Source organism: Xenopus laevis, chromosome 2L (assembly GCF_017654675.1).
Source record: "Xenopus laevis strain J_2021 chromosome 2L, Xenopus_laevis_v10.1, whole genome shotgun sequence".
Classification (NCBI taxonomy): domain Eukaryota; kingdom Metazoa; phylum Chordata; class Amphibia; order Anura; family Pipidae; genus Xenopus; species Xenopus laevis.
Window position 1 is genome coordinate 176,321,184 of NC_054373.1, and position 27,288 is coordinate 176,348,471.

At 41.2% G+C, this 27,288-nt stretch overlaps 1 protein-coding gene across 7 annotated transcripts in view; it reads right to left on the reverse strand.

The window, feature by feature from the left end:
* Window positions 1-27,288, reverse strand: part of LOC108708756 (protocadherin Fat 3-like) — a 406,168-nt gene that overhangs the window by 236,657 nt on the left and 142,223 nt on the right. The window lies entirely within an intron of this gene.

The window sequence follows — 27,288 nt, forward strand, 5'->3', positions numbered from 1 at the left end:
AAGTAAAAGCACAATGAAGTTAACGGGTACAATATAATAACAGAGAAAAAGACAGGTATGTGACAAGCCCTAGTCTGCAATCTCGTCTTGTAACTGGGGGTAAATACAGAAATCAAATGGAATGAGAAAGCTGCAAGGCTTTCTGATGAAAAGGAAGGTCTGGAGGTAAAAATGAAATTGAATATATATATTTATAGTTGGACTACAGCTAAAAAAACTACAGATACATTTTTGAGGTTTTCCCTGTGTTCTCCATTGTGCCATGGTAGGGTTCATCTTGTGTGGTGGTACTTAGGTTTTACAAGCAGAAGGCACCACAATCTTCAGATAGCAATACCTCCTATCCACCACCTACAGGCTTTGTATAAGTATTATTCCTGCCACAAGAGACCAGGCAGAAGACAACAATTGTTGCATAATTGTCAGGTATGTGTATTTTAAATATTGTAACTGGACATAGAGGACGATTATTCAAAAGGTGAGGTTATGACATAGTGGATGGAATGAGGACATTTAGGGGAGGGACGGTGCTCTTTAGAAGCAGAGTGGTGATGTTGTGGGTGGGCATTGGTAGATGTATTTTGCAGATCATTGAAATCCAGGCCAGCAAGGCTGAAATGGACAATATGGAGAAAAACTTGCCTATTTGGTTCAATCCCAAACAGGTGGCAACACTACTGTCCACTTAGCTTCTGGAGTCCCCTGTATTTATTCAACCAAGTCGAAGAAGCAAGGGGCATGGAGGACCAATTTTCAATTTTCAGGTCTTCCATAATAGGAATCCCTGGGAGATATGCAATAGAATTGGATAGTAGCATAGTGCCATATAGTATTGGATCTCTTAGAGGGACATAGAGGGTGATTATTCAAAGAGTGAGGTTATGCGATTGTAGGGTGGAATGAGGACATTTAGGGGAGGGACAGTGCTCTTTAGAAGCAGATCACGAAATCCAGACAGGCAAAGCTGAAATGGACAATTTAAAGAAAAACTTGGCTAACTAGTTCAAAACCAAACCGATGGCACCACTATTATCCCCTTAGCTTCTGGAGTCCCATGTAGTTGAGAGAAGCAAGGGCTTCAGCAAGGGCTTCAAACCCAAACAGGTGGCAACACTACTATCCTCAGCTTCTGGAGTCCCCTGTATTTATTCACCCAAGCATGGGTGTCCGCAGAAAATTTTCCAGGGTGGGGCAAGGAGGCATCTGTGGGCGGGGCTGTGAGATAGGTGGGTGTGTCACTGCCATCAGGGGGTGGAGCTATGCCACGGCGATCAGCCGATCGCCGGGTCAATCAAGGGAATCCTGCACAGTTTCCCTAATTTGAAAAACCATCCAGGAAGTTTTGACCCGGGCAACCCTTCAAAATACCGGTTGTCTGACAAGTGGCAACCCTAGTTCACACAAAGATGGCAAAGTGGCAAGTTTTAAATACCCCCAGAACTCACAAACAGATGGTACAGTAGCAAGTACATGCATAAATACCCCCAGAACTCACAAACAGATGGTACAGTAGCAAGTACATGCATAAATACCCCCAGAACTCACAAACAGATGGCACAGGGGCAAGTACATGTATAAATACCCCCAGAACTCAGATAGGGCTTTCCTTCCTTCGTTTTCTCCCGCGCTGCAATCTCTCTCTGTCACAGCTGAAGTAATACGATCCGGCAGCACCGTGACAAGGGAGGGGGGAGCGAGCACCTAGGGAAGGAGCTAAAAAAAAACTCTGCTGCACAGAAGAAAAATCTTCGAGGGATCGCGACAGAAACCACAGTAAGCTGGGGCCAATGCACGACCAGGTGGACACTTATGTGCACAGTCCCAGGGGGGGGCACTGCCCCCTCTTGCCCCCCTCTGTGGACGCCCATGCACCCAAGTTGAAGAAGCAAGGGGCATGGAGGTGCATTTTTATTTTACAACTCAGGTCTTTCATAATAGGAATCCCTGGGAGATTTGAACTAGAATTGTATAGTATCATAGTGCCATATAGTACTGGATCTTTTTTTCCAGAATGCCAGAAACCTGCTGGGTTCTGGATCTTTCTCTTATGAACTGGTAGATGCATGGAGTCCATGCTGTGTTAAACAGCACTCACAGAGACATGAGGTGTTTGTTATAGGCTTCTATTGGGTTCAATATATCTTTATTTTTTCTTTGCGGCCGGACATAGCACTAATGGTAATTAAGGGGTGAGAGAACATTTCAGGAGCGCATACCCTAAAGCCTGGACACTGTTCCCTTGGATAAAATCACAATAGGTTCCCACGGCTTTACAATAAAAATGGGGAAACTTCTGACATTTAAAGCGAGGAAAGTCATTTGGAATCGGAGCTAATTGTCAACTTTCAGCGGAAGTTTTATTTTTTCTTACGCTTTTTTAACAAACAACAAGAGGGAGCTTTGCCAGATGCTTGAAAAAGTTCAATTTTTTTTTATTTTTAATTTTTTTTTTCATTCTTCCCCCCAAAGCCCCCCCACCACCCCCGGTGGGTGCCACAAACAAGTTCCTGCGTTACAGGACGAGAGCGACTTGTACACAGAACTAATAATGTGGATGTAAATGTCTATGAGGCAATTGCCCATAAAACAAACTGCACTTCCTAAATGATTTCCTCTTCACACAATCACCCATGCAAAATATTGCACCTGGCCAAGAACTTTTGGGGAAATAATTGGAAACACATACTGTGAAATAAATATATTGAGCTGTAGCATCTGTTGAGGCTCAAGTTTTTATAAAAACCCAGAATCCAAATAGCTATATAGCTTTTACGCCATCTGTAGCTATAGGGAAGCATCCTACTCAAGTACAATATCAAGCAGTAGGCCTCTCTGATCTTCTTCAAATCTCTGTAGTCGCATTCCTCAGCCAGTGTGGTAGGTTCACCACTTCTACTTAAGGTTAACATTGGAGAGCCAAACAGTGCAATGAGATCCATAGCACTATATGTTTGTGACCTCTTGTGTCCTTCCTCTGGTGCAAATTCTTTTATACAGTATGTACATCACACACATTCTTCTATATGTACATCACACAAGGTATGTCTACATTCTACCAATTTCGGGCATAGTCACTACGATCACCAATTATTTTCCCCATTTTAAAAATGTTCCCCTGGCTAGGGCTACATTTTAAACGTTGCCCTAGCCAGCTGCAGAAGTTATGCCCCAGGTATGGCTATAACGTGTTTCGAAGCTAGAGCTAAAAGGACCTGCTACAAGATCACCTTCAGTTCATCTACACATCATGATGCATGCAGGTTTACTTATAACAATGCTTTCATTGCAACTATGTTTTATGCTAAGGATACATAGGGGCATCAACATAAGGACAAAAAAAACACTGGCTCAGAGTACCTTGCTGGAGATTGTGTCCATCCCAAGTCTGAGCAAGGGACACCTAGAAGCAGAAAGAACATGGTGGTACCATGCTCACCTGCAAAGTTTCCTGGGGAAGTGCAACTTTGATCACTGGGGATGACAAACAAATTGGCACCCCTAGTAAGCACAAATGCACTGCCCCAGGAGGTTTTGCAGTAGAGCAGTGATCCCCAACCAGTAGCTCGTAAGTAACATGTTGCTCCCCAACCCCTTGGATGTTGCTCTCAGTGGCCTCAGAGCAGGTGCTTATTTTTGAATTCCAGGCTTGGAGGCAAATTTTGGTTGCATAAAAAAGCGGTGTTCTACCAAACAGAGGCTCCTGTAGGCGGCCAGTCCACATAGGAGCTACCAATAGTCAATCACAACCCTTACTTGGCACTAACTAGGAAAATTTTTCATGCTTGTGTTGCTCCCCAACTCTTTTTACATCTGAATATTGCTCACGGGTGGAAAAAGGTTGGGGACCCCTGCAATAGAGCATGGCACCACCATGTTCCCTCTGCTTTTAAGTGTCCCTTTACATTTCCTTATCTTTTAATAATCAAACATTGGTAAGTTTGTTGTAGCTTTATGACTGTAATAAGTAATTGCAGCTTCCACTTTGGGCACCATTCTATTTGATAAATAAATATAAACGACAACTCTCTGTATTCTCTTCTCAACAGCCCTAGGTCCAGTTATCTGACATCTTTACTGTAATGCGGCACAGCTTCTCCAATGCATTTCCTAGAGTGCTATTAAGCAATGCAAGTCACTAGCAGTGAATAGATCATAATTCCAGTTTATCCAAGACCAGGAAGGCAATTTCAGTGCTAAAGCTGAAATGTGTTGTTGGTGAAGAACAGAATTCATTAAAGTCTTCCACTATGGGAAAATGAGTGCAAACGACCTCCACCCCTTCTCCAAATCCCCTATTTATATCCTGCCTGCCCTGTTCCACCCATGGCCCGGGTCTCAAGGCTTAATGACAAGCAATAGGAAATTAGCAGGTGATAACAGCCAGATTTACTTCTCACCTGTTTATGTACAGTCACATTCTTTCCTAATATTTCTGGGTTTCTTCCCAGTAAAGGCCCCCATCCATTGCCAAAGTCCATAAAACGCATAAACAAGAGCTATAATAATAATAAAGTCATGGAATAAAGCAGGAATTTGTGGAATGTCAGCAACACAAGAATCAATTGAAAATGTTTAAAAACATTAGGGAGTTTTTATGAACTATGAATATGAGTAACGTGACTTTGTTAGGACAACCTCCTCAGCCATAATAATCTGTCCCCCAAAGACAGTTATACTTGTCCCAAGAGTGCTACAAAATCCAGAGATTCTCAGTACAGTAAACCAAGTAGTTTATACAGGGAACAATTCCCCCTGTTGCAAAATATAAGGATATTAGAAGCCACCAAGGAGTTCTATTAACATGTACATCATGGAAATCACAGATGACTCCTAATATCCTCATATTTTTAAAGTAGGGGGGTACATGAGTTATATGACATAAGTGACATCACAAGCACTCAATATGATTTAGTTTATAAGGATATTAGGGATGCACAGAATCCCAGATTCGGTTTGTGATTCGGACAATATTGTGAATGCAGGTGTCTGGCTAAACCAAATCCAAACCCTATATAAGTGAAAGAAATTGGCATTTACTTGGCGCACTCATCAATTATTTCCGCCCGTGCAATAGCTTTTCCAACAGAGAAGAAGGGTTCGGATTAGGGTTGCCACCTGTCCGGTTTTCATCCCGACAGCCTGGTTTCCAGGAGGGTTGTCCGGGGGAAACATATCCAGAACGGCGTTAAATGAATGGTGTGTCGATGAGCCAATCACCACGCCATAACCCCCATCCCAAACATCATGGACACACCTCCGGACCACCCCCTGACATGATCCATCCACCCCCATCACCTGTCACCAGGCCCACCCCCTGCCCGGTCTGCGACTCATCAGAAGGTGGCAACCCCAGTTAGGATTCAGTTTGGTATTTGGCTGACTCCATACTCTGGCTTCGGTCAAACCTTAAAAGGAAGGATTCAGTGCATCCCTAAAGAATATATACCTTTACAAGTTTTTAATGGCTCTTCTGTATTATAGGTAAATAAATACATTCACCTGTGATGGCTAATATGGTGAGGGCTTTGACCTAAAGTCTATAGACGGTCAATGACCAGAAGTTGTGGTTAAAAGTGTGGATATTATTGAGTTTGTCTAAATGAGAAACAGGGAAGGTCCAAAACATTGACTCATGTTGTTCCACTGTATTAGTTGTTCCCCATATAGGGAAGAGTTTCCTTCACTGATTCAATTATATCATGACAAATGATGAATTAGAGCCAGGGGTATGGAAACAGAACTTGTGCCAAGTGGTCTCTATAAGGTGTCCCATGTGTTGGTAAGTTTTGCCTTTGTGTAAGTAAGAATAAGTGGTCCGTGGGTTGGACATGCACCATCAGTATATTTGTGGTGTCTAGTTAGGTTTTGCCTTGATTGATTTAGTTATTGCATGAGAAACAAGTAAAAAAAATGATGGATGGGGTCCATCCATTTGGGGTTTGTGGCATGTGTCATTGGGGGCATGGTCTAATAAAGAGCTATGTAAATAGATACTAGGGGTAACTTTTAAGGGTTTCCCATGGCCTTTATGGAAATAATATAAAACTCTGCCAGAGTCGACATTCCTCTGTGCCAAGAACAATTCAGTAGGAAACAATGCAGGACATTTAAAACATGGCAGAAAATACTGAAATGATCTAAATGTATTCAATTGATGCTTAATTTAAATGTATACTCAGATCCACTCAGTACTATGGGCGCAGGATCTCATTGGCATTCAGGATCTGTGAGCAGAGGTGCAGGGGTACAATGGATCGGCTGCTGTAGGACTGGCAGAGCAGATGGCACAACTGTTCTAAAAGTTCATGCAGAAATAATAAAAGCGATTGCTTTAAAGTTCAAGCTGCAATAATAAAAGTGATTACGCCGAGAACACAATTGAAAAGTTTAATGAATTACTATTAACCTTTCTCTGTGCGCCGGTGACATTATCCCTTCCTATCCTGCATATTAACCATCAGCGGCTCAACCCAAGGCCAAAATAACCGCTTCGAATCTCACAAAATGCCATTTATCCATTTTCTTCCGCCAGGCGGGTGGATGTTTGTGAATAGCTTTGCCTTTAGGTCACACTAGCTGCAGTCGTACCACAAACTGTTTTTAGAAAGACATTTTGAAAATGAGAAATAAAAGGAAATGAAAAAAAAAAAGAACAAATTATTTATTTTTTTATTTCAGAAAAACAAATCTGCTCCTTTTTTTTTCCAAAGAGAGAGTTGGAATCATGAGAAATGTGACAAATAGAATGGAACCTTTACTTTATTCTCTATATATTTACAAATGGTCCTACTTTCTATGGTGGACTGTCAATACCACTATAAATATAAGGTATCTATGTATCTCTGTAGGCTATGAGAACAAATAGTGAATTATCCTTGTTTTGAAGACCCATTTGACTAACCATAACCCTATTGACATAATTACACACTCTTGGAATGGCCCTTGCCTTCTTTAAAGCCAATTCTTACTTAATAGGAGTCCTAAGTAAGGCAATAAGGAAGCCTGAGCAATAGTAGGAGGTCTTGACATTGGTGTAACTTTTGGGTAGAAGATCCAGTGGCCATGGGCGGACCAGCACCAACATGTATCTTGAACGTCTACCTGCTTTAAATAATGGTGGAGGAGAGGCAGCAGGGGTGAAAGACACAATGGTGTAGGTGATGAGGGCCCTGCCTGTGCATCTCACAGTATTGCACTGGGTCTTAAAGGAGAACTAAAACCCTACCCAACAAGAACAACCCCTAGAGAGTCCTCCCTCCCTGCTTCAATTGCTACGAACAGGAAGACTGTTCCAACTGCACATGCGCCAATACGGCACACCCTTACAGATGGAGACTGAAGATCCGGAACATGGCAAAAACTATATAAACTCATCTGAAATTATCTGCAATACTAATCTGGGTATAGTGGGGCATGACCATAACGGTACAGAGCAATGCTAACACACTACAACACTCTACTGAAGAGCATGGCCAAAACACACCCAAGTTGACATGTCTGAGGTTCTAGGGGAGTTGTATCCTTTATGGAGAGGTTCTTGCCATAAAGCAACAGCAGAATCTTATTTTTATATATCTAAAGGCAGAAAAAAATCTTGTGAATTCGGAAGTACAATTTATTTCACAAGAAGAGAAAAACCTAGCGTGTAAAGGCCAGCATGGGAGAAGAAATCCACCAGTACTTTAGACTTAACCTTAGCAGCCCTGCAGCTGTTCCTGAAACACAACGGCTGACATTGTGGGCTATTTGCTTGGGGTGTAGGAAGGCTGTGTTTCTGCAGTTGTCATTGAGCCCCAACAAAATTATCTTTTTTTCCAACAGTTGATCAGTGGCAGAGGAGAACAGTATTTGTTTTTTCAGGAACAGCTGCAAAGCTGAAGTTTCCCACCCTGGTTATAGCACTGGTTGCACGTTTCACATTTCTGCCGTGAAGTTAAAAAAAGAAAACACACAACAGGAATGTGATATCCCTATCCTTAGAACTTTGTTTTGCCCATAACTTTTTTTAAATCATGTATTGTTATCAAACGTATGTAATATGATTGTATGATCTGTGGACCAACATAGGGGTGCGGCTTGTCACAAAACAGACTGTGGCAGGTTGTCTATGGAGATTCTCATTCATCCAGGTCATGACATACAGTATCTAGTATACAGTATCTAGTAGAATTAAACTTAAAGCAACTGGCCTTTTTTTTTTTTTTAGTTTTCTTGAAAATGTTTCACCACACATCCGAGTGGCTTCTTCAGTTCAACTGTGCGGTAGGGAATTATCTATAGCTGGAGTTGACAATACATGGAAAAATGCACAAGTCAGGTTGATGTGGTCATTTAGTCCGTAGATCAGTGACTACCAACCCTACCAGGATTTTTTTTTCAACCTGCCAATAGAAACCTGGCTGACCCCAGGGCAGATGTTAGTTGAACAGGTCATTGCTTTGGCCAAACACATGGATCAATAAGCTACCAAGTCTGGAGTGATGAATTTAGCTACTAACATCTAGCCATGAGTATGGCTAACTCAAACTAAAGGCTCAGAGCAGTGCTCTTCTGGGCAGATATTTTATATGTCTTGTCCCTTAAGTTTGCAGACAGATTGACAACTAAGAACAGTACCAACAAAAATAAACACTTCCAGGTTCTGTGCTGAGTACTACAAGCCTGTTCCTATTCCAACCTCCATATCAGTATAAACAATTGTGGGGCTGGCAAACTACCAACCCATTGTATGACAGAAGCTCAAGTATTTCCAGTTTAAATCTTTAAAGGCCTCTTGAACAGTAAAGGGGAAGAGTTCATGCCATCACAACTCTACTGCTGCAATGCTCTGCAAGAGTAATTACCTTCACAAAAATATGCGATTCTGGTGCTGCTATACTATTCTGTGATGTAACAGAATGTCAGCTATTACAGTGTGCAGTAACCTGGGGTTTGTTATATTTTCTCTGAGCTTTTGGAATGTACCAACACAATCACCCAGAGGGTTTAACCAACAGTATTCCATATGAGGAATAGAAGAAGCCCACTGCACGAATACACTGCTTTTTCTCTTCTACACCTCTTTTTGTTGTGATTAAAATTGAGATCCTTCAGTTAAATAATTCAAGTTATCTCTCCCAAAACTGATGTCTTACTTGTAATATGCACAGACCAAAAATCTATTTACACATATATGACTGGAGCATAGTCCTTTATCATCAGAAATACAAGAGAACTATATTATTATGATGGCCATAACAACAGCAAATAATTTGATCACAAAAGAGTTGGGAGAGGATCACATCTATTGCACAATGGAGTATTTTCCAACCTTCTTGAATGGTATATGAGTCCCAATCTTATACTGGTTGGATAGGTCATCATTAAGGCTCTGTACATGACCAACAAACTCCCAACTTTGCCAGGAGTGATGTATTCAATAGCTAATCCGCCAATTTTAATAATCTGTCTTTATATAGCCCTATCTCTGTATTCTTGGAATGAGGCACATACGAGAAACCATGAGCAGAGGGTGAATAGGGGCCTGTGTTGAAGCCCCTTGTGTACGTCTCTCTTAATATGGAACACAAACTTCCAATAACAGTTGCAATTACCACATGATAAGCTGCCAAGAACATACACAATGGCATATACATTGCTGGCCATATACCATAAAACATACATGGTTTACAGGAGAACTAAACCCACTTAACCAACATAGAGATCCTGAACAGACACACACCCTAAACATTGCTCATCATAACTGACTCCCTCGTCTTCTTAAGGTACAGTTGGGCTGTGAGATTCTTGGCCACCATGCTTGGAAAGCCTGACTTCTACTCTCTAGCACACTAGCACCAATCTCTGACCAGAAACACATGGTCTAGAATCCACTTCTAGGACTGTTTTAGGGAATGAGGTTGTAGCGGTTCAGCGGGGTCTTGGGTAAGACCCAATGTTGGCCAAGTAGGTTTAGTTCATCATATAAATCTTTTCCGAAAAAAGAGTTTTCGATTTTCTTTGTGTCTATTTATAATAAGATACAATATACACAATATTTTCTCTTTTACTTTTCAGTCTACTGATAAACAATAACTGAATGTCTGTATCTGTCAGAAATGCTGTGCTGTCCATGACTGCCTTATTCCCAAATATTCAAGCAAACTGGCTAGAAACACGACTTAATGGAGAAAACCATTCGGCGTACAGTCCTACAGTGAAAGCAATTTATCATTCTCGGATACAGTTAATTCCCTTGCAGGGCAGCGAGTTAGTAATTGTCAAACACAATAACATCAGGGGGGACACCTACCGAGTGACACCCAGTTTAAGGATGAGACTGCTCTGTTGTCAGATAATAAAATAGTAATGCAAGAGGTGCAATGATTCCAGAGATATCTTAAGAGGGGTGTAAGTAGGGGCTATTGCGCCATTACATTGAACACCACTAATCTCTCCAGCTTTATCTGTTTTCTGCTTCTGTGAAAGTGTATAAAGAATCAAGATGATGTCGGGGAAGGGGCTTTAAATTAGGGATAATGCAGGCAACACTGTGTTAAAGGAAGGTGTTTCAACTGTGGCCTATTGTGTAGAAGAAGTAAAGATAATGAGGGTAAATGGGCTGTATGTGGTATAGCATGTATGGTAATCCACCAATGCTGGGTGTAGTTGTTCAATATCAGGAGACAGTGGGGCAAATTCACTAAGATTCGTAGTTGCGCCAGGCGCAACTTCGCCGCGCTTCGCCAGGCGTAGTTTCGCCAGCGCTCCGCAAATTCACTAAAATCCGAAGTTGCGCACAGGGGTAGCGTAAGGTTGCGAAGTTGCGCTAGCGTTGATTCGCTAAGTGAAGCGAAGTTACGCTAGCGAAGGTTAATTTGCATACGGAGCCAAATTCAAATTTCAATGGAGGAATACGTATCAGCACTACAAATGCCTAGAAAACCTTCAAAACATCAAATAAAAATTTTATTTTGCCCTACACATGTGCCCACTGTATAGGTAAGTTGCCATGAGTCAGGAAATGTAGGGGGGAAGGAGGGGAGTCCTAAAAAAAATTTCGATCTTTTTCAGCCTATCACCCATAATGTAGAAAACACGCCAGCGTTTTTTGGGACTTAGAAAAACTTTTGACTTTTTTTGAAGCAATCCCTATCTACTCTATTGTGCTTCGCCTAGTCTGAGGTGGCGAAGTAAGTCTAGCGTAAAAGGTAGCGTTCAGTACACTGCGCGCGTTAGTGAATTTGCGTAGTTACGTCCGTATCGAAAATTCGCCAGGCGTAAGGGTGCGAAGTAACATTAGCGAATCTATGCCAGCGTTCGTTAGTGAATTTGCGAAGTAACGAAAATGCCCAACGCTAGCGAATTGACGCTAGCGTTCAGCGCTTCGGCGCTTAGTGAATTTGCCCCAGTGTGTTTAAGCATAATAAACTGCAGGTTAGATTACAAACAACCAGGGTTCGAGTGACCAGAGAATCTGGTCAAAATAGTCCCCAGTCTAGGCCAACAGCTATCGGCTCTTTTTTATTTCCACTATAGGTGTTTACACATCTACACAATTTGGCACAATCTGTATCACATTTTTGTTGCAAGAGTGGGTCCTGGTTGTCCAGTTCTCTGGAGGCCTTAGGTGCCCAAGTCTGACCCTGAAGTATTGTGGGTTTAGGAACCATCACCACTAAGCACAGCTCTGACCTATTTAAACAAATAGGAGCCCAACATTGCAATGTGAAGTTAAGTTCCTTTCTTTATAGAAAAGGGTGGATCAAAGAAAAAGTATATTTAAAGAACATACATTCTTGCTTAGTGGGGGGGGGGTGGAAGCCCAAATTATTTTTCTCTTGGAAGATAAGTAGTACTGACAAGTCAATAAACTATCAAGGAATAATAAAAATTTCATTAGTATGCCAGCTGGGAGCAAAGACATCAAACACTAAAGGCAGTAATAATCTGGTTCCCCTTTGCTTCCATGTGCTGTGTTGAAAAGACTGGCCCGGAGCCCAAATCGAGATATTAGCTGCTTGGATTAATTCGGCTCGCTAGCAAGCAGCATTCTCATACTGTATTTAAAACAGGGACATCACAGCAATGGCTCCATATTGACAGGACAATTACTCCGAGGCGACAACACTTAATGTCAGCTGCTTAGATTCTGAAGATGTTTCAAAGAAAAGATCAGCAGATAGATATTGATCTGGCCCAGAGTGAGCTGTCGGCAGTGCAAGCTCAGGGTTTCCGGCAATGCGCTTGCACTTTTTCAGTACGATAATCCATAAAATTGAATGTATTCTCCAAGCAGAAAAATGCTTTCAAACTGCCGGTATTTTTTAAAGCTTTATAGAAAGATAAAAATACAAGCCACAAGGAATTTAAAGAGATGTTCTCCCAGCTTAGTGCAGAATTCAGGAATAGGCTGCATCTAGAGCAGAGGTCCCCAACCTTTTTTTAACCGTGAGTCACATTCAGATGTAAAAAGATTTGGGGAACAGCACAGCATCAAAAATGATGCTGATGGTGAAAAATAAGTGCTGTGATTGGCCATTTGGTAGCCTCTATGTGGACTGGCAGCCTACACGAGATTTTGATTGGCAGTATATCTGGTAGCCACAAAAACCTACATAAACGGGTCGCAAGTCTTCTCAATAGCGAGTTTTGATTCTTTTTTTACTGATCACGCCTACTTCTAATAATGTCACTTCCGGTTTACAATGACAGCATTTCCTGTTTCTTGATAGTCAGAGGGGTGTGGATCGGGTTGCGGATACTTGCGGGTCGGGTAGTGCATCCAAGCGGGTAAGTATGCGGGTTGCGGTGGGACTCTAACATCTGGTTTTTATACAACCAAAACTTGCCGCCAAGCCTGGAATTCCAAAATTTAAGCACCTGCTTTGAGGCCACTGGGAGCAACATCCATAGGGTCGGTGAGCAACACTGATTGGGGATCACTGATCTAGAGTCACATAGAATTGTTCCAAGATCTTTTCAGGACTCAAAGGGCCTCTCTTAAATTACAGAGCATAATGTAAAGTGCAAAGATCTGACATACATTTTTTTAACATTTGCACCCTGCCATGCACTTTGCATCTTAGACGCAGGTTTTCTAATGCTGAATGAAGCACAAAGGTCTAGCCCCCCCCCCCATGAATACAGCACTGCCAGCATTAAGCAGTGCATGAACTGTATTCATGATGGATGGGCTCAGAGATATACATAGGTATCCCCCATCCTGTCCAATAGCTTGCATTTCATTTGAACAAGTCCTATGGTTGATGGTTGGACTCCATGGAAGATCAGTCAGAATATGGCTACCTGTAGAAACTGAGCAATAGCATGGGTCTATTCACAGACTGAAAAACAACAACCCATATGCAACCAAGGGTACTTTGCCTAACTGTGGATATAGAGGGGATGAAGCAAATAGAGAGGAGTTTGTTGACAAACGCAGGGGACTATCTGACCAAGGAAGAGTATCAGGAGAACCTCTATAAAGCTGCATATGGAGCCATGGGGTAATTACTACCTCTGCTCTATTCAAAAACAGAGCCTCGAAGAAGACACAATAAAAGGCAACTAGAAGTATGATAATGTTTTATGGTACAATACCAGAGTTCCTGTCTTCCTAGGACTAAACAATTTTACACATATAAATGTACCAATTCAAAGGAGCACTTTCAAACTTTTGTTGATGCTAGGAGTAACTGTGTTGTGGCTGCACCCAAGCTAAATCTACCCATTCCATAAACCATCTGTGTATTATATTCATTTGCCTGACCACAGACACTCAATACATTGTAATGACGAGAGGCAGGATTCACAATGACGGATATGCCAATAAATATTGTATCAATATATTCTTGCAAATTAGATTGAGCCAATAAATCTGTAAATGCTTATTTTCTCACACCTCCAGATGATATAAAGTGGTGCAGGTTCCTCGTGTTGCACATAACAACATTTATTGGAAGAGCAATAAAAAGGAAGTGCTTTCTCATGTAACGCCATGACATTTATGAGCAAATGCACTATAGTCAATCTAGCCATTACTCTATTGTTTCCTAATTTATGGCTAATGCCTTTTTGAATATAGAGCTACCCAATATGAGATATCACAGGATACATCACTCCCGGCGCTTGCTGCTGCTGCCAAGTTGAAGACTCATGACTGAAGGCAGTTATCCAGGAGCATTCAATAGATCCATAGGCAAAAATGTCATTTTATGAAAGAAGAAGAACATTTTGCTATAAATTTGTGACCTTCAACTTTGCCTTCAAAGAGGATGATTGCTTAACAATGAATAAGGCTAGAAAGGCTATACCTTATGACTAAGGCTTTTCTACCAGATCAAGGCCACAACAGCCCTGTAAGAGGAAAGCTCTGTGAATGTGAAGTTCCTTTGCTGCTGATTCAGAGAACATGCTCTGGGCAGCTCAGAAGTCAATGCATTCTGCATCAGAATTTAATAGTGGTCCCTGGTTTCTATATAGTAACCTCACATTCTGCTAAGAGCACACTGAGCATGTGCAGTGTCACTGACACACAAAAGATGGCCTAACAAGATCCAAGATGGGGAGCTTCTGCATTCAATTTGAATACCTGGATCATTACTGTTATAAAGCTGCTGAACCTCTGGGATGGTAGAGTTAGGCTAGTACATAAAATACAGCATTTTTAGCATACCTACCAACTGTCCCGTTTTCAGCGGGACAGTCCTGCTTTTGACAGCTCAACCCACAGTCCCGTGTTTGTACTGAAAAGTGCAATCTTACTCTGCACTGAACAGCTAGAAAAAGATACATAGTTTCTAACTTAATTAACTTTTGGCAAAGAGCCCAGACCAGCCACAGGTGCAACTAAGATATTGTAACAATATTGAGATAAGTAATTGTAACAATTTAGATAAGGAGGTCCCTTGGGAAAAGTTAGACTCACAGCTTAAAGGGCAATTCCCCTTCATTAGCAAAACTGTAATAACTGAAAAAACACAGAAATAAGTTCAAACTTTCATAACCTGCCAAATTTTGCAAAATGAACATGGTAATTAGGGGTGAGGCCACAAAAATGGACGTGGTCAAAAAATGGCCACGCTGCACGTGGCAAATTTTTTGTTCCCTCTTTCTATTTCCAAAATGTTGGGAGGTACAGTATGTTTTAGCCAGATTCGTTTGAGGCTTTAGATCTCCACCATATTTGAGGATAATCCAAAAGTGGGTGTGGTTTCCTGTAGAAGCTGTTGTCGACTCTAGTAGGTCGGAGTCGGGGCCAAAGAGGAAGCTGTATTCAGAAAAGTCCAATTTGCGGTATCAGAGGAATTAAGAAAGTTCGTAAGCATATCCAGGCAAAATATCAGGGCAGGCATTGAGTAGTGAAGTCAGGAACAAGGCTGGAGGTCAGGAACGGATGGATCAAGGAAAGACTGTAATTTATGAGCACCCAGGAGCTTCACTAAGAAAGACAATTTCGGCCATTGAACCCTGGTCTCTAACATCCTTTTATTTAAAATTTTTGCAACAAAACACAGTGCTTCGCTCCACCAGAGAAGCCTCCTGACACCTGGGAGTTTCCGTGATTAATTGGGCATTACCATTGTAGACTGGTGGTGTGGCCTCAATTGCCCCCATTGTTCAAGCTAGTATATTGGGACTATGAATTATAAAATAGGCTGGACATGGGTGTGCCTTGAGCAGATGGGGGGCGTGGCAAAACAAAACTTTTTTATATTAGAGAAATATGTCATCTTTCACCAAATATTAATTTTGTGCTAGAAGTGCATGGACTTTAATGAGATAGTAATATCCATCTCGCCTCCTACAGCCCATAACCCTCTGTCCATTCTTTGGCATCGTTGTACATGTTCCTTCTAGAGAATTCTGGAGTGCTACCAAATAAGTTACGAAGAAGCTGAAGCTGAAACTAATTACAGATAACACATACAATGCTATTATATTAAACATCTCAGGGAGTAATTTACTCTTCATTTATCTTGAGCAGTGACAGAATTTTAATCTTGGAAACGGTGCCGTAGACTATGTTCTCGCTACAACCCAATTACTGGGATACCCATCAAGTTAAAGCAAAGGCAGTCGTCTGAAAAATATCAAATCAGAAAACCATTAGGAAGCGATCTGGGCGGTGGGTAGAGACACAGGGCATTTTCACTTTGCCTGAAAATTAAATAAATAACAGATTATAGACCATTTTAGACTTTTACATATGCTGAAAGTAAAGGAGTTTATGTCCGGGAACTCCCGGCCATAGCAGTGGAGTACAAATTGATATTTCTGATTAGTGTCAGCATTAAGAAAGTTTCTAGTGGATGAAGGAATATATGAACTTGTCTATGTGGAAATGAGTCTATAGATGGGCAATTCTGGGATATGTCTTTGGTGGAATCTCAATTTGAGACAGGGCATCCTCCTTGCCTTCACTCAAGGGAGGTCAAACTCCTGTTTAAAGTTTTTCTTCCACAGTCAACTATCACCTAAAATGTGCAACCCAACTTGGACCACAACCACGGCCTTCTAAAACCCTTGTCAGATGTCTCCTGTTGACTTTATGCCTGTTTTTTTTTACCTTGCTTGAACCATGCCAACCTTGACTTCTACTTGTGACCTGACCTATAAAACCCTTGTCAGATGCCTCCTGTTGACTTTCTGCCTGTTTTTTTTACCTTGCTTGAACCATGCCAACCTTGACTTTTGCTTGTGAAATTACGTGTATTTCAACTCCAGGTCCCCCTCAACAATGTCTCTGCTTACTCTGTTGAAAGCCCAATCTGGCAAGACAAATTGTCAAGAAGTTGCTTCTTAAAATTTGAATCAATAAGGAGAAATTGGCTAGAGCACTCAATAATTGGGTCTGTTGATGATGTGCAAATAATGCTGCTTCATTTACATGTATAGACTTCATTATGAATGAGAAATAAAGTCCTCTTAATGAGGGAAACCCAACCATCTTTCTTTCTTTCTTTCTTTCTTTCTTTCTTTCTTTCTTTCTTTCTTTCTTTCTTTCTTTCTTTCTTTCACTGCTGTCTTCTGTACTGAGTTTTCTTAGTTGTTTGACAAAGCTAAAGGCAGTAACTGCATTAATGGAAGACGTATTGCAGCAGTAGGGAACATGCACACTCGCAGCATACAGCTATTATTAGCAGGGGGAGCTGAACCATGAAGACACATTGCACCGTATTTTCGTCATACAGAATACATATGAAAAGAGCTGGAAAAAATTCAATCAGACTGCAGGGAAGATGGGCTTTCAAATGAAAATATCACTCTGGGCTAAAAATGGCAGAGAACCAGCAATGCATGGAGCCGTGACTGCTGTTTACACTGTACACTTCACCCCTGGGGCCGAGGCACATCTTGGGAGATCTGATATATTCACTTTTTTTCCTAAATGTTTGTTCTCCAGTATCTTGGGCGTCTTTTCACTGACAAAAGGCAGCAAGGCCTGTTCAATAAGGTATTGTTAGGAAAATATTAGGGTGTACATGCCACAGTCAGAAAATAGGGGAATATCTACTTCGCACAGATTGGGGTTATCTATTGGCAGTTCCTGCTGAACTGTGCTTAGTACAAGATAATATCTATGGCTACGTTATCTATTTATAAAGGTTATGAGTAAAATTATGGGCTGTTCCTGCTGAACTGTGCTTAGTGCAGGATAATATCTATGGCTCTGGTATCTATGTACTTAGGGGCTGTTCCCGCTGAACTGTGTTTAGTACAGGATAATATCTAAGGCTCTGGTATTTATCTTTAAAGGCTACAAGTAAATGTAGGGGCTGTTCCTGCTGAACTGTGCTTAGTACAGTATAATATCTCTGGCTCTGGTATCTATCTATAAAGGCTATAAGTACATTTTGGGGCTGTTCCTGCTGAACTGTGCTTAGCACAGAATAATGTATATGCCTTTGGTATCTATCTATAAAGGCTACGCGTAAACTTAGGGGCTGTTCCTGCTGAACTGTGCTTAGTACAGGATGATATTTATGACTCTGGTATCTATCTAAAAAAGCTAGGAGTAAACTTAGGTGCTGTTCCTGCTGAACCGTGCTTAGTACTGTTTCTCAGCAGCATTTATCAGATGATTAATAGGTTGGAACTAGCTAAGCGTTAATGACTGTGGTTTCCATTATTGGACCTGTAGTGGAGCCAGACTAGATCTAGTATCTTGTTTTACGTTGATTTGAAAATTTGAATTAGTTAGGGAGAAAGTAAGGTTATACTTGTAACTGTGATATTGCACTGCTAATTCTCAATAACAAAATTCTGTCTTCTTTTTCTTGGCTTTGTTTTTTTAGCTGCAGTCTCCCTACATCTCCGTCCCTCTTTTGCCTGATGAATGAGGTTTGCTGATTAGCTGTGATGCTTCATTGGTAATAACAGATTTTCCATTACCAGCAGCTCTTTTACATTAAATGTGTGAATAACTAGCAGCCAACTGAACTACAAGTAATCTTCATAAGGCCCCTGTGCTTCTGCAGCTGATATATATTGGGTCAGTTCAGTAACTGGATTTAGGTTATTTTATTTATTATCCTATGCCTATAATTACATATAAATTTCATCAAGTAACTTACATGGAATTATTGTATCTTTATAATCGTAGAAAATATTCTGGAATATTCACAGCCTGTTATGCCTAATAGTATTATGGGCACAGTCTCTCCCTACTATACCTGCTATCCCACAGTCACACTCCCTTCCCAGAGACTATTATCCACTGTTACTATAGGCACCATCTCTCCCTACTATACCTGCTATCCCACAGTCACACTCCCTTCCCAGAGACTATTATCCACTGTTACTATAGACACCATCTCTCCCTACTATACCTGCTATCCCACAGTCACACTCCCTTCCCAGAGACTATTATCCACTGTTACTATAGGCACCATCTCTCCCTACTATACCTGCTATCCTACAGTCACACTCCCTTCCCAGACTGTTACTATAGGCACCATCTCTCCCTACTATACCTGCTATCCCACAGTCACACTCCCTTCCCAGAGACTATTATCCACTGTTACTATAGACACCATTTCTCCCTACTATACCTGCTATCCCACAGTCACACTCCCTTCCCAGAGACTATTATCCACTGTTACTATAGGCACCATCTCTCCCTACTATACCTGCTATCCCACAGTCACACTCCCTTCCCAGAGACTATTATCCACTGTTACTATAGACACCATCTCTCCCTACTATACCTGCTATCCCACAGTCACACTCCCTTCCCAGAGACTATTATCCACTGTTACTATAGGCACCATCTCTCCCTACTATACCTGCTATCCACAGTCACACTCCCTTCCCAGAGACTATTATCCACTGTTACTATAGGCACCATCTCTCCCTACTATACCTGCTATCCCACAGTCACACTCCCTTCCCAGAGACTATTATCCACTGTTACTATAGACACCATCTCTCCCTACTATACCTGCTATCCCACAGTCACACTCCCTTCCCAGAGACTATTATCCACTGTTACTATAGGCACCATCTCTCCCTACTATACCTGCTATCCTACAGTCACACTCCCTTCCCAGACTGTTACTATAGGCACCATCTCTCCCTACTATACCTGCTATCCCACAGTCACACTCCCTTCCCAGAGACTATTATCCACTGTTACTATAGACACCATTTCTCCCTACTATACCTGCTATCCCACAGTCACACTCCCTTCCCAGAGACTATTATCCACTGTTACTATAGACACCATTTCTCCCTACTATACCTGCTATCCCACAGTCACACTCCCTTCCCAGAGACTATTATCCCACTGTTACTATAGACACCATCTCTCCCTACTATACCTGTTATCCCACAGTCACACTCCCTTCCCAGAGACTATTATCCCACTGTTACTATAGGCACCATCTCTCCCTACTATACCTGCTATCCCACAGTCACACTCCCTTCCCAGAGACTATTATCCACTGTTACTATAGACACCATCTCTCCCTACTATACCTGCTATCCCACAGTCACACTCCCTTCCCAGAGACTATTATCCACTGTTACTATAGGCACCATCTCTCCCTACTATACCTGTTATCCCACAGTCACACTCCCTTCCCAGAGACTATTATCCCACTGTTACTATAGGCACCATCTCTCCCTACTATACCTGCTATCCCACAGTCACACTCCCTTCCCAGAGACTATTATCCACTGTTACTATAGACACCATCTCTCCCTACTATACCTGCTATCCCACAGTCACACTCCCTTCCCAGAGACTATTATCCACTGTTACTATAGACACCATCTCTCCCTACTATACCTGCTATCCCACAGTCACACTCCCTTCCCAGAGACTATTATCCCACTGTTACTATAGACACCATCTCTCCCTACTATACCTGTTATCCAACAGTCACACTCCCTTCCCAGAGACTATTATCCCACTGTTACTATAGGCACCATCTCTCCCTACTATACCTGCTATCCCACAGTCACACTCCCTTCCCAGAGACTATTATCCACTGTTACTATAGACACCATCTCTCCCTACTATACCTGCTATCCCACAGTCACACTCCCTTCCCAGAGACTATTATCCCACTGTTACTATAGACACCATCTCTCCCTACTATCAGTCCCTTCCCAGAAGTCCATATGTCCAGATCATTAAGTTTCAAAAACCTGAACACCCAGAAGAAACAAATTCAAGAATGAAAAGACTATACGAACTCTACAGGTATGGGACCTGTTATCCAGAATGCTCGGAACCTGTGGTTTTCCGGATAATGGATCTTTCTGTAATTTGGATCTTCATACCTTAAGTCTACAAGAAAATCATATAAACATTAAATAAACCCAATAGGCTGGTTTTGCTTCCAATAAGGATTAATTATATCTTAGTTGGGATCAAGTACAACTTACTGTTTTATTATTACAGAGAAAAAGAAAATAATTTTTTTAAATTTGGATTATTTGGATAAAGTGGAGTCTGTTCTACAGCAGCAATGCTAACCACAGTACCTTTGCATCTTATTAGATTATTATGTTTTTAGTGATGGGCGAATCTGTCCCGTTCTGCCGAAAATTTCACAAAACAGCTGCAAAATCTGCGAAACAGGTTAAAAATTTGCGAAATGGGCAAATTTTCGGGCGTCGAAATTATCTTGACAAACGACAGCTTTTACACAAGCGACTATTTTGTCCAAATCCATTAAAGTTAAAGGGCGTCCAAATAATTTTGATGTGCGCGCCAGGTTTGACGCGTGCCAATTTTTTTTTGGAGCAGCGATTTTTTTGTGCCACAGTTTAAAAAAAAAACATACACGGTCGGCGAAATGTGGAAATTTGTCGTGAATCCATGCATGGCTAATAAATTTGCCCATCTCTAGCTATTTTCCTTCTTTATAACAAACCATCTAGATCACACTAGACATTATCTTTTATTGTCCCTTTGTCCTGAATAAATGTCTTTGCCTGAATGCTTTTAGAGAAAGTCAAATGAAAACAATACAGCAGGTTTCTCATTTCTAGAGATGGGTGAATTTGCGCCGTTTCGCTTCACCGGAAAATTTGTGAATTTCCCGCGAAATGGCGATAAAATTTGCGAAACGGCGTCTCATTTTTTACACCAGCGCCCAATTTTTTTACACTGGCGCCCTTTTTTTTTTGACGCCGATGAATTTTTCAGGCGAATTTTCGCTGGCGTTTCACGAATTTATTCGCTGGTGGTGAATCGCGCAAATTCACCGCAAATTCGCGCCTGTCGAATAAATTCGCCCATCACTACTCATTTCTGCAAAACGTATAAAGCCCCAAAGGTTTAATACAACATGGAGCAAAATATAAGTATCCATCAATGCACATTACCAGTCTGAAGATTGCAATTTGTGAAACCATATGGAGTTGTTTACTGTGCTGGTCCCATTGGGTCGGTGGAGGGTGCAACTATCTGACCTGCGCTATCCCAACCTTTATTGCATGCCAGGTATTATAACATACAGAATATATAGGAAGTAATTGCTTTCAGCTTCACTGCTTCTCATTTATAAACCAAAAGTCGGAGCACAATTACGTATGTTATTTAAAGGAAAACTATAGCCCCAAAATGAATACTTAAGCAACAGATAGTTTATATCAAATTGAATGACATATTAAAGAATCTTACCAAACTGGAATATATATTCACATAAATATTGCCCTTTTACATCTCTTGCCTTGAGCCACCATTTCGTGACTCTATCTGTGCTGCCTCAGAGATCACCTGACCAGAAATACTACAACACTAACTGTAACAGGAAGAAGTATGGAAGCAAAAGGCAGAACTCTGTCTGTTAATTGGCTCATGTGACCTTACATGTGGTTTGTATGTGTACACAGTGAATCTTACGATCTCAGGGGGCGGCCCTTATTTTTTAAAATGGCAATTTTCTATTTATGATTACCCAATGGCACATCCTACTAAAAAAGTATATTATTATGATAATGGTTCATTTACATGAAGCAGGGTTTTACACATGAGCTGTTTTACTCAGTATCTTTTAATAGAGACCTACATTGTTTGGGGGGTATAGTTTTCCTTTAATAACAGTAGCTCTCCAATTCCACTTTGATGATTTATTCACAAGCTGTTTTTGATTTTACAACAAACTATTATTTTTCTCACTCCGATACAGTTTTTTTTAACCCTTTACCGGTTTATATTGAGTTTAATTTCAAACATTGCAATAAGAAAAAAAGAAATGAAAATATGACACCGGGGTATTCAGTAGAGAATTGGGTTAAAAAAATGATAATTTTGGGGTTGTGAAAAGTCAGATTTTTTTTCCTATAACAAAGTGTAAAAGGAGCTGACAGAAGCCATGAAATTCTATGTATCAAGGTAACACAATATTTTCACACTGCTCATGTATAATGTAGCCTTGGAGAACATCTGCATTGAGTTACTGAGTGATTTCAGCACATCAAGAGACCTGAGTCAGCGAGACTGTTGGGTTAATAACAGAGAACGCCATAACTAATATTAAATACAATCCACAGAGCTGCAAAAATCTCTTAAAATGTCAGCTCCCATCAAAATGTAGAGAGGATAATATAATTGAAGGAATGAATATACGGTGGATGATAAGGTTTAATATATTATGACTCTATTATTATTATCACAGCATATTGACTTATAGTATTATATGTTACACAGGAGAGAAGGACAATATACATTCCCAGACTGTCTACTGCTCTCTACGGAGGCCAGAGGCAATGGATGTTTAGAAGTCTGAAGGCCATTTATGATGAAAATGATATAAATACTCTCAAATATTGGGGGAAAATTGTGAAAATTAAACAATGCATTTTTGTGAGCGAGGAAGTGGCGAGGGAAGGTCCAATCAAGGGCAACTACACTGAAAGAGAGTCAAAAGCACTTATGCAGCAGTTGGGCCCTACGCTCTGAGCCCCCCACAACATAGATTGTGCCTATAGTAACAGTGGATAATAGTCTCTGGGAAGGGAGTGTGACTGTGGGATAGCAGGTATAGTAGGGAGAGATGATGTCTATAGTAACAGTGGGATAATAGTCTCTGAGAAGGGAGTGTGACTGTGGGATAGCAGGTATAGTAGGGAGAGATGGTGCCTATAGTAACAGTGGATAATAGTCTCTGGGAAGGGAGAGTGACTGTGGGATAGCAGGTATAGTAGGGAGAGATGGTGCCTATAGTAACAGTAGATAATAGTCTCTGGGAAGGGAGTGTGACTGTGGGATAGCAGGTATAGTAGGGAGAGATGATGTCTATAGTAACAGTGGGATAATAGTCTCTGAGAAGGGAGTGTGACTGTGGGATAGCAGGTATAGTAGGGAGAGATGGTGCCTATAGTAACAGTGGATAATAGTCTCTGGGAAGGGAGAGTGACTGTGGGATAGCAGGTATAGTAGGGAGAGATGGTGCCTATAGTAACAGTAGATAATAGTCTCTGGGAAGGGAGTGTGACTGTGGGATAGCAGGTATAGTAGGGAGAGATGGTGCCTATAGTAACAGTGGATAATAGTCTCTGGGAAGGGAGTGTGACTGTGGGATAGCAGGTATAGTAGGGAGAGATGGTGCCTATAGTAACAGTGGGATAATAGTTTCTGGGAAGGGAGTGTGACTGTGGGATAGCAGGTATAGTAGGGAGAGATGGTGTCTATAGTAACAGTGGGATAATAGTCTCTGGGAAGGGAGTGTGACTGTGGGATAGCGGGTATAGTAGGGAGAGATGGTGCCTATAGTAACAGTGGGATAATAGTCTCTGGGAAGGGAGTGTGACTGTGGGATAGCAGGTATAGTAGGGAGAGATGGTGCCTATAGTAACAGTGGATAATAGTCTCTGGGAAGGGAGTGTGACTGTGGGATAGCAGGTATAGTAGGGAGAGATGGTGCCTATAGTAACAGTGGGATAATAGTTTCTGGAAGGGAGTGTGACTGTGGGATAGCAGGTATAGTAGGGAGAGATGGTGCCTATAGTAACAGTGGATAATAGTCTCTGGGAAGGGAGTGTGACTGTGGGATAGCAGGTATAGTAGGGAGAGATGGTGCCTATAGTAACAGTTGGATAATAGTCTCTGGGAAGGGAGTGTGACTGTGGGATAGCAGGTATAGTAGGGAGAGATGGTGCCTATAGTAACAGTTGGATAATAGTCTCTGGGAAGGGAGTGTGACTGTGGGATAGCAGGTATAGTAGGGAGAGATGGTGTCTATAGTAACAGTGGGATAATAGTCTCTGGGAAGGGAGTGGGACTGTGGGATAGCAGGTATAGTAGGGAGAGATGGTGCCTATAGTAACAGTGGGATAATAGTCTCTGGGAAGGGAGTGTGACTGTGGGATAGCAGGTATAGTAGGGAGAGATGGTGCCTATAGTAACAGTGGATAATAGTCTCTGGGAAGGGAGTGTGACTGTGGGATAGCAGGTATAGTAGGGAGAGATGGTGTCTATAGTAACAGTGGGATAATAGTCTCTGGGAAGGGAGTGGGACTGTGGGATAGCAGGTATAGTAGGGAGAGATGGTGCCTATAGTAACAGTGGGATAATAGTCTCTGGGAAGGGAGTGTGACTGTGGGATAGCAGGTATAGTAGGGAGAGATGGTGCCTATAGTAGTTATGTGTTTAATAGATTCTCGGGGGGATTGCAGAATAGCATGCATACTACCATGTAGGCTGTCCAACATTTTCAAAGAGCCAGATGTCAAATTAAAAAGGTAACTTCCACCTGAAACTACTATACTGAAGTTAATTTAAAGTTGAAATTCCACTTTAGATAAAATACACAATGGACATACTGCACATACGTCAACAGCGATCAACCTATTTGTATTTATTTACATAAATAGGAGCGACCCATGGCAAAAGTAATTCATCAGGCCCCGCATTTATTCAGTATAATGACACGACATGAAAGCCCAGATTTGCCTTTGATTCCACAGATAATGGAGACAATTAAAGCAAAGTCATTTCCAAAGCCCTTTTTTCTGAATATACAGTGCCACAGAACTTCTCTCAGCTGCACCTTAGTCGTTTGCTTTTCTCATTGGAATCCATAACACACTTTACTTACCCTTGATTTATTACTATGAAATCCAGTCTGCAGAACACACGTTATCCATTCCAGAAGCAAATCTATTGCATTGTTTGTTTTTTTTTTAAATTACCTAAAAAAACAACACAAGCCTGTGCACCACAGACTTTCATTAATTGCCCGAGCCAATAACCCGTGACACATCTGGATTTGCGGAAAAGCCTTTAACCTAAAATCGATGGGCACTTCATAATGAGTGAATGGACTAAACAAACGGTAAATAAGCGGCCGTGTCAGGGCACGGCAATTCAATCTGTGGCTCTCATTGTAACGAGACAGGTGATTAATTATTCAGAGGTGTTTAAGCAGCCGACTGGCCAATAGAAAGCCGCAAATGGAGCAAGGAGTGGAGATCATATTGCCAAATGCCTTTTGCACTTATATTAAAGGAGAAGGAAAGCTGCCGTGCAGTTTATTGCCAATAGATTAGCCACAATAGTGCAAGCTATAACACTATATTTATTCTTTAGAATGCTTTACCATACCTGAATAAACAGCTGTAGAAGCTCTCTGTTTGTTTAGGATACCAGCTGCCATATTAGCTTGGTGTGACATCACTTCCTGCCTGATTCTCCCTCCTCATTCATAGCTCTGGGCTCAGATTACAGCAGGGAGGGGACGAGGGAGGAGGGAAAAGGGAGGGGGGGAGAGGAACAAACTGAGCATGCTCAAGCCCAAGACCTGGAGGTTTAAGCTGAAAACAGGAAGTCTGATAGAGAAGCCCATGAGTACTCAATAGAAGGAGAGAAATGTGGTGTTTATTTTGACAGAGGACTCAGAGCAGCATTACTTTGAGGGTTTACTGGTGTATTTATATAGACCTTTCTGATAAAGCTTCAGCCTTTCCTTCTCCTTTAAACGGGTTGTTCATCTTTAAGTTAACTTGTAGTATGTTATAGAATGGCCAATTTTAAGCAACTTTTTAATTGTTCTTCATTATTTATTTTTAATCGTTTTTTTGATTATTTAACTTTTTTCTTCTGACTCTTACCAGCTTTCAAATGGGGGGGGGGGTCACTGGTTTTTATTTTCTATTATTTGTGTTTTTTGAGTAATTTAGCTTATTTTTTAATCAGCGGCTCTCCGGTCTGCAATTTCTCCCATCTGGTTGATAAAATCCAAATTATTTGAATAAGAGACTGGAATATGAATATGAGAGGCCTCAGTGACCTCCATTTGAAAGCTGGAGTCAGAAAAAGAAGGCAAATAATAACTACAAACCAAATAATGAAGACCATTTGAAACATTGCTTAGAATTGGCCATTCTATAACATATTAAACGATAACTTGAAAGTGAACCATCCCTTTAAGATAAAGTAGCCATGCACTTACACACACATATATTTCAGAAATAAGGATATGAAATCCAAAACTATTGTGAAAAAAAAAACCGATGGACAACCTTACGCTCTTACTATTAAACCTCATCATCCACCCATGTCAATCCCAAATTGACATCTCCCATCTAGAAGTCTTTACAGAAATGTATTATAATAAAGCCTAAAAAGATATAATCAGCCAAAGTGGGAACAGAAATATATAAAGGGAATGAAAGAAACACAAGCCGTGGTACTTAAGGCCGTGTTCAAGCAAATACGATTAGATAAAACATGTATGACAGCTTTCCTTTAATCCTGATTCATTGTTATTAATGTTCCTTATGTTTGCTCTCACAACACTCCAAGCGCGGTAGCATTACGCCTACTGGCAAACGGAGCAGCTCTACATTGTG